Below are 16,306 nucleotides of genomic sequence, written 5' to 3'. Positions count from 1 at the left end.
CAAGACAACAGATTTCACTTGGACTGAGCAACATGAGCAAGAGTGGAAGAAGCTCAAGACTTCACTAACCACCACGCCAGTTTGCACATTTTCTGACCCACCTAAGCAGATTAATGTATCAACAGACTCATTGTTGCAAGCAAACAAGAGAACCTATGCAAATATCTGATTTACCTATGGCACCACGGCAGAAAGTAGCTATTGATCTCTTTCACCTATGAGGGAAAGATTATTTAATGATCATAGATTATTTTTCAAACTATCGCAAAATGGCTCTTCTGTTAAGCATAATGGCAAGCAGTGCAATACTGCATAACAAGTCCATTTTTCCTAGACACGGAATTCCGCAAGTCGTCGTGAGCGAGAAAGGTCCTTGTTTTAGCAGTAAAGAGTGGCAACACTTCGCAGTCACGTATGATTTCAATCACGTCACATTGAGTCTGTTGTACCCTCAAGCCAATTGAAAAGCTGAAAAAGGTGTACATATTGTTAAGCAATTGTTGAAGGAAGCAATGGACAGCCAATCTGATCCATATCTCGCACTATTGAGTTACAGAGCGTCACCATTGTCACATGGTAGATCACCAGCAGAGTTACTCATGAATAGAAGGTTGCATACCACACTTCCATACTTGGCAAAGAAAGAGGAGAATGCAGTGGTACAGCAGGAAATGCAAAACATTAAAGAGAAACAAAAGCAGTTCTATGATAGAGTGGCCACCTCTGAGTAGTGATGGCATTGTGAGAGTAGGAGATTCAGGCAATTGGTCGAAAAAAGCCATTGTACTTGAAGACGTAGCACCTCGTTCCTACAATATACAGACAGAGGAAGGGTTGGTTTTAAGAAGGAATCGTCGTGCACTCTTGAAAACCAGGAAAGACTTTCACCACACCGTGATGGATGACGAACCTACATCAGAATCAATGTCAGCTGCAGTGTCAGATAGTTCAGCAGTTCCTGAGCTTGAGAATATCATGGAGAACATTGAATCTACAAGTTCTGAGCAACAAGGTCAAACTTTGGGAAGACCAACCAGAGTCAGAAGAAAACCTGATCAACTCAATTTGTAGATTTGGACTATTTGTACATACTATGCTTGCTGTTCTTGTGTATATATGTATCTATATATGTATATTCGTTAAAACAGTATTAAAAATTTTTTTTTAAATTATACTGTTAGACACATAGGCTCATGATATCACATATAAATAATCTGATGATAATGTATTATTTCAAAGGAAAGGGGATGTGGTGAAATCATGCTTGTGTTGTAATTCACCGACTGACCACTAGGAGTCTCACTAGTATATAAGTGAATGCAAAGTCAGCTGACCGGACACCAGCCGGAGGAAGCAAAAGAAAGAGTTTGCATGTATATGATTTTGCTATTGTTCATCTGTTGTCTTGTATATAGTTTACCCCCAGTTAATGTTAATAAATTGTTTATAACTACAAATGTTCTTGTAATAAATAAGGTCATCCAACAAGAACATTCCAGCTGTGCACTGGGTGATCTATAAATGTGGTGCCTTAATCATTGAAGCATTGACGTGATGGCGGGGTGGGCGAATCAGAGGCCACACACCAGCGATATGACCTGGAACCCATGCATGCAAATCTTTGATGCTATGGGCTGCACTGTATGGAGTGAAAATCCACCACTGCTGTCAGCGTGTTCAACATTGCTTTCCCAGCTGGCATTGATCTTTGTCGATTTCGGAGAAAGTCTCACCCAAAGAGTGGGATTTAATGAGAAGTGGCAGAGAGATTTTGGGAATTCCAGGGTGGGAGCTATGGATGTCAAAGGTGGGGCGAGGGTGGTTGATGTTACCAGAAATTGGCTCGTTTTGGTGACAGTAATGTGTTATGGGCCAGGGTTTAGAGAGCTCCAAAGTGTATCATGGAATTCACCTGACCCACAATTTTTAATAGATTGTGGTATGGGGAGCACACGGCCCACTCTAACGCTGTGGTACAGCAGAAATGGAAAAGTATTTTTTAAAGCAAAACAATGTTTATTCTATGAACTCAAGTTAACCTTTTTAAAACATACAGTGAACATCTTAGCCACCATTAATTCAAATACAACCCCCAAAGAATACAACACTAAGTAATCCTTTAAGCTTTCCTTTTAACATCCATAAGACTTAAAACACCTTTTACCTGAAGCACATCAGGTTAAAGTCACTACTGTTATTCGTTTTAAATCACCAGGATCGATTTACAGTCTTTAGATTACAGAGAGAGATTCATACACTTTCTGGCTGTGACTGCAGCTATCCAGGTCTGAAAACGAAACGAAAACACACCCTGCAGCAAACAGCCTAAAACAAAAGTAAAAAGCTGACAGACAGCCCAGCTCCACCCACTCTCTGACATCACTGCAGTAATAAACACCCATTTCTTAAGGGTACTCTCACTACAGATACTTATATACACACCCATTTATAAACACCCATTTCTCAAAGGTACTCTCACATGACAAATGGATGAAGTTAATTTGCCTGCGTGCTATTCTTTTGTTTGCTGTTGAACAGAGAATTCACGTGGGCTGGTAATTCTGCAAGAAAGAATTGCAAGAAGAGGAAATGTCAGCAGAATATGTTAACCATCTGTTAAATTCAAAGCAGACTGCTGTTTGACCGGGGGTGGCTGCAGCAGAGTTAATTAATGGAGGTTTCAATACAAGTAATATGAGCAGGACAAATGCAAAGGTTCTGGGAGAATATCCGGAAGGTTTAACAAATGCGTTTGCTTGCTAAAGAAGGTATGTAGGCTAGAATGCACTTTTGTTCTCTGTATCTCAGTACACTGAAATGATTCCGTGATAGATGACTGAACTATGAAATGGGCAAAGATGGAAAGTGCAGTCAAACTAACTGGAGTGTTTTGTGTTCTGGAGCGGCATAGCAGAACATCCGACGTCTGACCAGAAAAAATGGTGGAAGCAGAATTTTTTTTAATTCCTAAATATTTGAGAAAGAAAACTTGGAAAGGGGACAGAGAGTGAATGGAGTTTTGAAAGACCCAGCATAGGCGCAACAGACCAAATGGACATCTCTGCATTGTGCAATTCTGTGAAACTCAGAAACTATTGGAGTTGAAGATCCAAATGGCACTGGGGCCTGTGGAAGGAGCTTCCCTCCACTGGCAAAGCAGTGGTAAGTAGTACTGCCTGAGATGGCAGATAGTGGAAACTCTGTGTGGTTTCAGTGCAGTCTGTCATGCTGTGACGCCTAAGACTGTTGTTTTATCCAGAAGTCACTCTAGTACCCTCGTCACAGAACTAAGTTAAAATAATGGACAGCCAAGCCACCACAGCAAGAACAGCAATGGTCTCCTTCACTGCTCCATTGGACTCAAGGTTCAGATGCACACATCACATAATACATTACACTGGCAACCTTCCATTCCAGGAGATTATATTGCGGTGGTCAACTAATTAGAACGACTAAGGTTGAGGGGTGACCTGATTGAGGTCTGCAAGATTCTGAGGGGTATGGATAGGGGGGAATGGGCAGGCACTCTTTCCCAGGATGGAGGGGTCAGTCACCAGGGGGCATAGGTTTAAGGTCCATGGGGCAAAGCTTGTAGGAGATGGGCGAGGCTGTTTTTTTATACTGAGGGTGGTGAGTGGCTGGAACGCATTGCCAGGGGAGGTTGAGGAAGCAGATACATTAACGGCATTCAAAAGGCATATTGCAAATGCATGGTTAGGATGGGTCTAGAGGGATAAGGCACAAGGAAGGGCTGAGGGTTTTGGCCAAGGTTAGTATCATGACCGCTACAGGCTTGGAGGGCCGAAGGGCCTGTTCCTGTGCTGTATTGTTCTTTGTTCTATGTGTTAACCGTCGCCTTGATGTGGCTCCGGAGCCCCACTCTCGCATGGCAGCTTCTGACCTGAGGAGGTGCACAATTCCCTGTCCTCTCCTTTCCCTGGGACCCTCCTCTCGTCCAGCTGAGCTTCTCATTGCTGTTTGCCTCTTCCAGCGTCTTTCCAAATGGTCAGCCTCCAGAGATCATGCCCACCAGTGACTGTCTCCCAATTGTCAATGTCGCTGTCTTCATATCTCACTTACATTGTGAAGGATTTAGGATTTCTGACCTGGATAATTGACCTCACGAGTCTGTTTAAGACTAAGCCACCGAAAGAGGGAAAGCTATCTTCCTAGACAGAGCAATGAGCGGCTCTCACTATGGGGAGATAACCTTCAAATCTCCGAGTAGTCAAACAACTCTCAGTTACTTCCCAATGGAGATTTTCCAGATAGGTTGCTCAAACTAAATTGTTATTATTTTCAGCATATGTTCTTGTCTCGAGGACTTCCTAATGAGCTTCTAGAAACTTAGGCTTTATCAATATAACACAGTTATATTTTTAATGGGGTTTTATTATAAACTTATAAAATATAAATTGTCATTACAAAAGGAGAAATATAATAGTCATGGATATCCAAAAAGTATCTCTACTACAAAAACGTCTTTCAAATTAAGAAAGACATACTTACAAGTCTGAATGACTTGTTCAATGACCAGGCAAGGAACAGAACTTTCAACTCCTCTCTTTTAAGGAGAGATGCAGGAGTACTGTTCCAAATAAGTGTCTTTTTTATACACTTTTTGGAATAGCCTGTTCTTTTTCAGCCCTAACTGTAAATTGCTTTGGAGATTGCCGTTTACTTTTGCAGGATTATTATTTTGAAGGACGGCCGACCTTCACTGGTTAGTTTATTAGTGTTTAATGATCGTCCTAATGTCAAGACAACTTGAAATATGGTCAGGCTAATAATTGCTTAGGCGCCATTATTCTGTAGACCGTTTGTTTTGCTTTTGCTAATGATGTTTTTTAGTTTGAAAGAATTTATATTTATCAACCCAAGATCCTGGAGAACAATTTATATTCTTTGTATCATAGGATCATACAATTTACAGTGCAGAAGGAGGCCATTCAGCCCGAGTCTGCACCGGCCCTTGGAAAGAGCATCCCATTTAAGCCCATGCTTCCACCCTCTTCCCGTAACCGTTTAACTCAGTGACTCCACCCAACCTTTTGGGGCACTAAGGGCAATGTATCATGGCCAATCCACCTAACCTGCATATCTGTGGACTGCGGGAGGAAACCGGAGCACCCAGAGGAAACCCACGCAGACATGGGAAAACGTGCAGACTCCGCACAGACAGTGACACAAGCTGGGAATCAAACCTGGGACCCTGGAGCTGTGAAGCAACTGTGCTAACCACTGTGCGGCGGTGCTGCCCCAATCACATTCATTGTTTTTGGTAGTTTAAACTATTTAAGTCTTATTCATAATTCTATTTTTATGCTTCTATCCCAATGGGTGCTAGGAATCCTGAACGATAATTACATGATACAGGTTTCATTTGTATTATTCTGCCATCCAGAAACTGGTGACATAACTGTCTTAAGTGTACAGCGACATACGAACACCGGTTTCTACCTTTGGGCTATGGGTTTGCTTCTAATAAAAGCTTTTACTTCATCTGATTCTGTAGCCGGTGTGATATTCATCACAACAGATAATCTTGTAACAGTATGGGTGCCCAGGAGGTTGCGACCTTGTGGCCAATGTACCATCAAGACCATCGTTGGGTACAGGGCTGCTATCCGTCTGATGAACATGGTCAAGCCAGGGGGCATTGTAGCAATGTGTGTATGCTGATGGAATTAACTCGCTCCCGGACCTCTGAGCCGGTGACCTTCTCCTGCCTAGTATGTGTTGCCCAGATGGGGAGATGTTGGCATTGTGGTAATGTCATTGGATTAGTAATCCAGATGCCCAGGCTGATGCTGTGGGGACAGAAGTTCAAACCCCACCATGGTAGGCGGTGGAATTCAAATTCAATTAATAAATCTGGAATATAAAGCTATTTTCTGTAATGGCGACCATGAAACTATCATCATAAAAACCCAGCTGCTCTTTTGGAGGAGGATATCTGCCATCCTTACCTGGTCTGGTTTACATGTAACCCACGGCAATGTGGATTAGTTAACTGCCCTCTGAAATGATCAACCAAGCCACACAGTTCAGAGGAAATTAGGAATGGGCAACTGGTGGTTGTCAGCAATGCCCACATCCCATAAAAGAACAAAGGGATAAAAAGGTCTCCCCTCAGTAGAGGAGTGTACTCAGGATCCAGGCCTGGTAAACTCGCAGTTTGGTGTTGTCAGTCAGGCTGCTGTTGTTCCACATTCTCAACGTGAAGATAACAGCTATGCCTGTGGTGATTTCAACATCAAGTGACAGATTGCTGGTGATTTTGGAGCCTAGATATGTGAAGCTGTCAACTACCTCCAGCATCACATTGTCAATGCTGACAGTTGGTGGTATGGCAACATCCTGGACCGTGACGTTTGTGTTTCTTTTTTTTTTTAATATATTTTATTCAAATTTTTCGGCCAAACAAAACAGTACAAAGGTTTTTCCCTTTTTACAGCAACAAAACAATATAAATAACAGCGACCGTTTTTTAACAAATAAGTAAATATTATATATACTAAATGGCAACTGCCATAATAAAAATAATAACTCTCCCAAATAATAAAATCAAACAATCTAATATACATAACCAAGTACAAATATCTATATATAAACACCCCTGAGGACCCGCCCGAGCCCTCCCCCCCCCCCCCCCCCGCCCCTCCCCCCGGGTTGCTGCTGTTACCTTCCCATTTCCTTTATCGTTCTGCGAGGTAGTCAATGAACGGTTGCCACCGCCTGGTGAACCCTTGCGCCGAACCCCTTATCCGTTCTAGTTTTATAAACCCCGCCATGTCGTTTATCCAGGTCTCCACGCCCGGGGGTTTGGCTTCCTTCCACATAAGCAATATCCTTCGCCGGGCTACTAGGGACGCAAAGGCCAAAACATCAGCCTCTCTCGCCTCCTGCACTCCCGGCTCTTCTGCAACCCCAAATATAGCCAACCCCCAGCTTGGCTCAACCCGGACCCCCACCACCTTTGAAAGCACCTTTGTCACCCCCACCCAGAACCCCTGCAGTGCCGGGCATGACCAAAACATGTGGGTGTGGTTTGCCAGGCTTCTCGAGCATCTCCCACACCTATCCTCTACCCCGAAAAATTTACTGAGCCTTGCTCCGGTCATATGCGCCCTGTGCAAAACCTTGAATTGTATCAGGCTAAGTCTGGCGCACGAGGACGAAGAGTTCACCCTACGTAGGGCCTCTGCCCACAGCCCCTCTTCAATCTCTTCCCCCAGCTCTTCTTCCCATTTTCCCTTCAGCTCATCCACCATGATCTCCTCCTCGTCTCTCATTTCCCTGTATATATCTGACACCCTACCATCCCCCACCCATGTCCCTGAGATCATTCTATCCTGAATCTCCTGCGTCGGGAGCTGCGGGAATTCCCTCACCTGTTGCCTCGCAAAAGCCCTCAGTTGCACGTACCGAAATGCATTCCCTTGGGGCAACCCATATTTTTCCGTCAGTGCTCCCAGACTCGCAACTGTCCCGTCTAAGAACAGATCCCTCAATTGCACAATCCCAGTTCTCTGCCATGCTCTAAATTCCCCATCTATTCTCCCCGGGACAAACCTATGATTATTTCTTATCGGGGACCGCACCGAGGCTCCCATCATTCCCCTATGCCGTCTCCACTGCCCCCAAATTTTCAGTGTTGCCACCACCACTGGACTTGTGGTGTATTTCTTCGGGGTGAACGGCAACGGCGCTGTCGCCAGTGCTTGTAGGCTGGTTCCTTTCCAGGACGCCATCTCCAATCTCTTCCACGCCGCTCCCTCCCCTTCTCCCATCCATTTACACACCATTGAGACATTGGCGGCCCAATAGTACTCACTTAAGTTCGGAAGTGCCAGTCCCCCCCCTATCCCTGCTACGCTGCAAAAAACCCCTCCTCACTCTCGGGGTCTTCCCAGCCCACACAAAACTCATGACACTTTTCTCGATTTTCTTGAAAAAAGCCTTCGTGACCATCACCGGGAGGCACTGAAACACAAAAAGGAATCTCGGGAGGACTACCATTTTGACCGCCTGCACCCTACCCACCAGTGACAGGGGCACCATGTCCCATCTCTTAAAATCCTCCTCCATCTGTTCCACCAATCATGTTAGATTAAGCCTATGTAAGGTTCCCCAACTCCTGGCTATCTGAATCCCTAAGTACCGGAAATCTCTTGTTATCTTCCTCAGCGGTAAATCATGTATTCCCCTGCTCTGCTCCCCCGAATTCCCCAAACTCCCTGAGTGTCCGTATTATCTCAGGCATCCCCTCCACCGGGTCCGCAACATACAGCAATAAATCATCTGCATACAATGATACCCGGTGTTCATCGCCTCCCCTGAGTACTCCTCTCCACTTCCTGGAGCCCCTCAGTGCTATGGCCAGGGGCTCAATTGCCAGTGCAAACAGTAACGGAGACAGGGGACACCCCTGCCTCGTCCCTCTATAAAGACGGAAGTAGTCAGACCTCTGCCTGTACGTGACCACACTTGCCACCGGGGCCCTATATAGCAGCTGTACCCATCCAATAAACCCTTCTCCAAAACCAAATCTCCTCAACACTTCCCACAGATAGTCCCACTCCACTCTGTCGAATGCTTTCTCGGCGTCCATCGCCACCACTATCTCCGCCTCCCCCTCTGATGGGGGCATCATCACCACCCCTAGCTACCTCCGTATGTTCGTGTTCAGCTGTCTCCCCTTAACGAACCCAGTTTGATCCTCGTGGACCACCCCCGGGACACAATCCTCTATCCTCGTCGCCATCACCTTGGCCAGGAGCTTAGCATTTACGTTAAAAAGGGAAATGGGCCTGTACGACCCACACTGCAGCGGGTCTTTTTCCTTCTTCAAAAGTAGCGATATCGTCGCCTCTGACATAGTCGGGGGCAACTTCCCCCTTTCCCTGGCCTCATTAAAGGTTCTCGTCAAAAGCGGGGCCAGTAGGTCCATATATTTCCTATAAAATTCCACCGGGAACCCATCCGGTCCCGGGGCCTTCCCCGCCTGCATGCTCCCAATCCCCTTTACCACCTCCTCCATCTCAATCTGTGCTCCCAGTCCCGCCCTCTCCTGCTCCTCCACCTTCGGGAATTCCAGCTGATCCAGGAAACACATCATTCCCTCCTTCCCTTCCGGGGGCTGAGCCTTATATAACCTCTCATAGAATGCCTTGAACACCCCGTTCACTCTCTCCGCTCCCCGTTCCATCTCTCCCTCCTCATCTCTCACCCCACCTATCTCCCTCGCCGCTCCCCTCTTCCTCAATTGGTGGGCCAGTAGCCGACTCGCCTTCTCTCCATACTCATACTGTACACCCTGTGCCCTCCTCCACTGTGCCTCTGCCTTACCCGTGGTCAGCAGGTCAAATTCCACATGTAACCTTTGTCTTTCCCTGTACAGTCCCTCCTCCGGTGCCTCTGCATATTGCCTGTCCACCCTCAGAAGTTCTCTCAACAATCGCTCCCTTTCTTTACCCTCTTGCTTCCCTTTATGTGCCCTTATGGATATCAGTTCCCCTCTGACCACCGCCTTCAACGCCTCCCAGACCACTCCCACCTGAACCTCTCCATTGTCATTAAACTCCAAGTACCTTTTGATACACCCCCTCACCCTTAGACATACCCCCTCATCCGCCAATAAGCCCATATCCATTCTCCAGAGTGGGTGCTGTTCTTTTTCCTCTCCTACCTCCAGGTCTACCCAATGTGGAGCGTGGTCCGAAATGGCTATGGCCGTATACTCTGTCCCTGTCACCTTCGGAATCAGTGCCCTTCCCAAGACAAAAAAGTCTATCCGTGAATATACCTTGTGAACATGGGAGAAAAATGAGAACTCCTTACTCCTAGGCCTAATAAATCTCCAGGGGTGACGTTTGTGTTTCTGATGTTGGTAGTCAAATAAAACTCTTTACAGACAAACATTCTTCCTGTTCATCCCCCCACCCCCAACATTGATGGAGATTTTGTTTCTTCTCACTAACCAATTGTCTGGTAGTAAATGAATTTTGGGTGGCATGCTTTCTGATAGAATAGCAAGGGTAGACTTGTTCAATCTCAGATATTGACAGTGAGGGATGTTGATGATGTTCAAACTCTCCCTGAAACTTTGATGATCTGATTTTAATTGAAAGAATGTGGCCTTAATCACCCAGTAGAAACACAGAAAGAATAGAGGTTTCCAAAATTGGCCAATTATTAAATTTGGCCAGTGAGAATCAATTTGCTGGACTGTGCCCCCGGGATACAGCAGTGAACAGAATCAAAGATATTGATGGATTGGAGACATATAATCTGCACCTGGATTTTGTGCTTTTGAATGTTTGCTCGAGAGCGAAATTCACTTCCTTTGAATTTTTAGATTCAGTGAAGCAATAGGTTTCTGTTTGGCCTCTCAGGTCACACAAGTGAAATGAGAAAAAATATCTTCACCCAGAGAATGGTTAAGGGCTGGAGTGCTCTACCTGAGGGTGTGGTGTAGGCAGATTCCATAGAGGCATTCAGTGCAGGGTTACGGGGAGAAGGCAGGAGAATGGCACAAAGTAACTTGCTCATTTGAAGACCCGGTGCAGACACTATGGGCCGAATGGCCTCCTTCTGCACCGTGGCAATTCTGCAATTCTGTGAATGGCATCTTTTGCACTTTACATTTGGACGTTGTGGCTGGTGGTTTGTAATCCTCTGTAGTCAGGGAACCCTCTATCATTCCGGGCTCTGCTGTCACACTAATGCTAAATTTAAGAAATTGTTCTACATTGTCATCCATGGCATTCAATGTTTATTGAGTGCAGCACTTCAATCTTGGCCGGTTTGGCACGTAAAAGCCCTCCTATCTGGGTAGCATGACATGGCAATCAAGTTCAGTGGTATAGACAATACCTTCATGTTCTGGAACAGATGCAGACAAAGACCACTTTAGGAAAGCTGTCAATGTAAGCCTAGCCAATAGTTCCATAGAATCATAGGATTCCTGCTGTGCAGAAGGAGCCCATTCAGCCCATCGCATCTGCACTGACCCTCTGAAAGAGCACTCTACCTCGGCTCACTCCCCCGCCCTAACTCCATAACCCCACCTAACCTGCACATCTTTGGATGCTAGGAGGCAATTTAGCGTGGCAATCCACCTAGCCTGCACGTCTTTGGACTGTGGGAGGAAACTGGAGCGCCCGGAGGAAACCCAGGAAGACACGGGGAGAACATGCAAACTCCACACAGTGTTACCCAAGGCCGGAATTGAACCCGGGTCCCTGAAGCTATGAGCAGTGCTAACCACTGTGCCACCATGCCACACCGTGTAGCATATAGATGGTAAACATACACTACAAAACATTGACTATCAATCTGAGACACATTTTCTACTGACTTATGCAATCTTCAACCCTCCGGTTCATTCATTACTCATTGTTTGTGTCTCTTGCCCAGCAGGGTAGGTGTTCAAGCTGCAACTTACAAATTACGCTCTTGATGCATTGACATTGCAAAAAAGGTAAACAATTCAAACACAACTTGCTGACACACAGGTTATCCAATTCTGAACATTTTAGGAGGACATGACTATTTGAACAAGATGGCTTATATAATAGACTAAAACTGGAGGAGGACTCAGAATTAAAGCCACCTGACCCTGACTTCCTTTGACACAACACTTTTGGACAGCCTTACCAATAAGAGCAGTCAGGGAGCACAGAAAGACCAAGTTGTGGATCCCCTCAAGCACAGGAGTAGCACCATCCTGCTTTTGGTATGTCTTGTCCCTTCCCACTCACTGACATGCATTGATCATTGCGTGCAGCAGCGCGGATACCTCTATCCTGGTGTCTACGTTCAGTGGTGGGTGGGAAGGTTGGTGTGATTCCCACTGGGTAGCGGGGAGGATGAACACATGTGATCCTCCACTGTTCAGCTCGTTCATTCTGCAACCGCAAGAAGCTTGATGAATCTCGTAGCAGGGCAAGCAGAAAGTCACCAGTTACCTCATGGGGTCGAAGGTCAGAACACCATTGTTCAAGGACATTCGGACACACGCTCACTCATTACAGGTCAGGAGGTCCGTATTACTCCAGAGTCCCTGCGGCTGTAATTTGTACTGAAAAAGCTGGTGTTATGGGCCAGGGTTTTAAAAACTCCAAAGTATATTATGGAGTTCACCTGACCGAGAACATTTGTTGAATTGGGCTAGGATGAGCTAAAGAGCCTGCCTTTCAGATGTTATTCAAAGGACTTCTTAGGCGCTTTTAATCCCAAAAATATTCTTTAGTCTAAGAACTTAGTTAACATTTGTATAAACACACACACACCAAGAATTTTTATCAATTACCAACATAAAGACCTCACACAGCTACAGTAATCTATGTATAACCCTCAATGCATTCCCCCTTAACTGTTCCAATTCAATAACAAAATCCAAGTAAAACCAGAAACCCCTTTTCAAAGGTGTGGCCCAGCACACTGCATTCTCACTGCTATAACACTGCTCTTGATACTCTGTTCCCTTTTTCAAACAGCAGTTTTGAATTCCTTCCAGAAAGCAATTATGTCTTTTAATTTATCAAGCAGTCTGGAACAGCCTCTAAGATTAAGTTAGAGAAAGACACTTCTTTCAACCGCTGCAGTTCAAAACCAGTCCAAACTCAAAGCGAAAGTAGAAACTCACAGAGCCACAGCCCAGCTCCACCCACACAATGACATCACTGAAGCCATGTGATAAGTCAAAACATTTGTTAAATGGACACTCCCATGACACTGGCAAGCTGGCAGATGTGAGCAACCACATCCTGAGCATACAAAGCACCTCCAGCATTGCCTTTTACTAATCTTTACATAAGAGGACCGCCGGCGATACACCCCTGGCCAATGCTCACCATTACAGTGCACCATGTTCACCAGCATCTTGACATTCCGAGGCTCCGCTGTGAGCGATGGGCCCTCCTTCTCCTCATCTGGATGAGAGCCATTAAACAGGGTTGCCTGCAGCCTGTATCATCGACATCTCAGTGGATTCCTCAACAAATTGAAGTGGTACATTTTGTTACATTTTTTAAAATTTAAAGTGCCCAATTCTTTTTTTCCCAATGAAGGGTCAATTTAGCGTGGCCAATTCACCTACCCGGCACATCTTTGGTTTGTGGGGGCAAGACCCACACAGACACGGGGAGAATGTGCGAACTCCACATGGACAGTGACCCGGGGCCGGGATCGAACCAGGGCCCTCGGCGTCGTGAGGCAGCAGTGCTAACCACTGCACCACCGTGCCGCCCTATTGATACATTTAGTTAGCATGTTAATGACAGTTTTCCCTCCATCTCAAAGCTAGCAGGCCAGTGCTATTCCCTTCTCCTGGCCTCCAAATAGACATGGCATCCCCACTCATCTCCTCCAGGCTAAGGACATCCTGGACGGCCAGAGATGGGTATTCCTCCCTTTCATACATGACTACGCCTGGAAACATTGCTCTTTGACAAGGGTGATGAGGGCCACATGTTGGAAACATCCCTCTGCAACTATTCCTCTACCCTCAAGACGCAATAGAGAGAGACAGAATGAACGTCATTTTGCTGGGATCTCGATGTTCTGAGGATCCATTAGTCGGGAGCAAACCTGCTGACATGACAGCTTCACAATACAGCGGAGAACACATCTGAGCATATTTGACATCCAGTTACCTCATAATTATGAGGGTGTCCCTTTAGTTGGTCATTTGTCTTGACCTTGGACTCTACCCACCCAAAAGGACCCCCTCCCACCTCAAGGGACCTCACTGGCTAACTGTGTGGTCAAGGTCAGATTTGGACAAATGGTGCATGTCATCTTTCAGACCTAACTCACCACCTTCTGCCCTCCCCCTGTCACCCCACCAATTTCCCCCCATTACCTCTGATCCACCTAACATCACAATTGCTCTCCCCTCTGTCACCCTCAAACCTCTCATCTGGTTCCCCTGAATCCTATCACTGTCCATCTCCATGTGCATTCCCTTGCCTCAAAGTTGACACAGTCCCCATGCCCAACCCTTACTCTGCCCCTCCCATTGCCCAAGCCCCCTATCTTGGCCCCTGCCATGACACGCCCTCTCCATGAGATCTTTACCTACCAAAAACCCACCCAGGAGTAGCCACCTTACCACATCCCATGCTCCACTTTGCTGTAACTGTTCCGTCCTATCATCAGAGCCCTGAATTCACCTTGCAGGACCCCACTGTCAACACCAGTTAGATCACCTACAAAAAGCCCTGCCCCTTCCCCAGGCACTCTCCCCACCATTACCCTGTAAACCTACCTCACCTGTCCAGCCTTCACTCCACCTTTCCATTCTGCCTGTGAAAAACCACCACCCCCTGCCCCCCCTTCACCCCTTCCACCACCCCCCCCCCCCCCCCCCCTCCCTTCCACCCAGCTTTCCAGCCTTGGCACTATGTTTACTACCAGCACTCTATTACAATCCTGGACCAGAGCCCAACATTTGGCAGACTTAACTGACACCTTGTTTATCTCCAATCAAGCAAAACCCATCAGAGGTCAAAAACCACTTTTAAATAGAGTTCGCAAACACTGGATTACTTACCAATCTTTGGATAGAGAGACCTTTTGAGAGACTGGTTGGAGAGCGAGGGAGATCCTATCAGATTAATGCTGAATCTCTGCCAGCCTTCTGCAGAAGCTGTTGTTCAGCTCACAGGCAAAGCTAAAATCTGCCTGCTATAGCCCTGGCTCCTCTCATTAATTACATCAACCCCATTCCATTCAAATCCCATGACCTACTTGCTTAAGTTTAAACACAATGGGCAGGATTCTCCATCCAGCGACACTGGAATCGTGAATGCGATTGGGCGGAGAATTGCGCATGACGCCAGATGCCCAATGGAATGCCATGTTCCGTTGCCTATGCAGAGGCGTGAATGCGTTCTACGCCTTGCGCCAGTGTGGGCATGCAAATTGTACAGTAAAGGCATATCAATAACGGGCCCCACCCTGCATTCTCCGGGACTCCCGGGATGCTCCACCTCCACCAGACAAATGTACTGATGGCGTGGTTCACTTGTGGTATTTAAAATCAGGAAACAGGCGCCGTGGCTGATGAGGGTGGAAGAGAAGGCAAGACATGTTCCCAAAAGCGCAGCCGTGGGCTGCTGATCCTGCCGCTGGCTGGGTGGGGTGTCTGCCAGTGATGGTGGGGTGTAGCAGGGGTGACCAGGGGATGGGTCGGGCTGTACCTCCAGGACCAGGGTATCCAGGAAAGGACCGCCATTGCAGCAACTACAAGGCAGCCATCTGGCTGCACACCCCACCATGGCCCGTGATAGCGCAGAACACCACCAGCCAACTCCCCCTATAATGGAGCACCACCTGCAGGCAGGGCATCACTTGGCCCTCCCAAGGAGGACACCCACAGTGGAGCCCACAGCAGGCTGCAGAGCTTACCGCTAGAATGGGTTGCGCCAGCTACCGGTACCCCTGCCAACAGGGATGGGTGCCGCAGTCAGAGGCCACCCTGATGCCAGGCACTGAGGAGACCAGGAGTGCAGTGCAGAGGGCAAAGCATAAGGGGGAACAGGTGTGGGTGGGGGTGAGAATGCGACGGGGGTGGGGGACATGCGGGGGTAGGGGCTGCAATGCAGGCCGGGGCCACCATATAGTCCACCGGACCTGCTTGGGCATGGAGGTAACCGCCATGCTCACATGTCTGCCCTTTACCCCCTGCAGAGAATGGATTTCGGAATCCAACTAGGAATGGTTTGCATCTGCCTAGCTGTCACAGTCCTGGTGGATGCCATGAGGTTCTATGAGCAGAAGCTGCTCAGGGAGTGCCCTGCTGCAGCTGAGCCTGTCCCAACAGGCTGAGGAGGAGATGTCAAGGAGGCGGCACAGCTGGCCCCATGTGTACCGGCAGCGTCTGTCATTTGAGGACCTGCCGGACCGGCTGTGTCGTTGATGACTCCAGCTGTCCAGCGAGACCGTAAGGCATATCTGCCGCATCATGGCGCACCTGGTACTGTGAGGGTATGGAGCTCCCGGTTGCTGTCAATGTGACAGTCGGCCTGAACTTGTATGCCACGGAGTTATTCCAGGCACCAAGTGGGGTCCTGTCGGTGATCTCAGACCTTGGTGCATCCGTGCCGTCACGAAGGCCTATGCCCTGGTGGCGAAATACATCAGCCTGAATATCATAGAATTTACAGTGCAGAAGGAGGCCATTCGGCCCATCGAGTCTGCACTGGCTCTTGAAAAGAGCACCCTATCCAAGGTTAACACCTCCACCCTATCCCCATAACCCAGTAACCCCACCCAACACTAAGGGCAATTTTGGACA

Source organism: Scyliorhinus torazame, chromosome 12 (genome assembly GCF_047496885.1).
Source record: "Scyliorhinus torazame isolate Kashiwa2021f chromosome 12, sScyTor2.1, whole genome shotgun sequence".
In the NCBI taxonomy this organism is placed as follows: domain Eukaryota; kingdom Metazoa; phylum Chordata; class Chondrichthyes; order Carcharhiniformes; family Scyliorhinidae; genus Scyliorhinus; species Scyliorhinus torazame.
This window is presented reverse-complemented; position numbering follows the sequence as displayed.